Below are 341 nucleotides of genomic sequence, written 5' to 3'. Positions count from 1 at the left end.
ACTTGGTATGTTTTACACTGAAATGGTTATACGTAGATGGGGTAGAAATGGTATTAATGATTATTTTTCAACTATCTTTTTAAAGAATAACGGGAATTGACAGTATTTGTTAAAATGGGCAATTCCACAAAACAGAAACATACATGGAAAGCACTGAATTGCAAACTTTGAGTTTCGGGCATGAACTAGCACAGCGTAAGTTTAGTTATCACTTTTCCTATAACATTGAAACATTTCAATCTGAAATGTTTAAAACATAGCTGCATCATGTTCATAATCTTTCACCTCCACTTAAATTACATTTGCCTAACATATAATGGACAAATCAGCAGAGCCCAGAT

The sequence above is a fragment of the Myotis nattereri genome (assembly GCF_964212035.1).
Source record: "Myotis nattereri genome assembly, chromosome: 5".
NCBI lineage: Eukaryota > Metazoa > Chordata > Mammalia > Chiroptera > Vespertilionidae > Myotis > Myotis nattereri.
Note: the sequence above shows the minus strand (reverse complement) of the source record.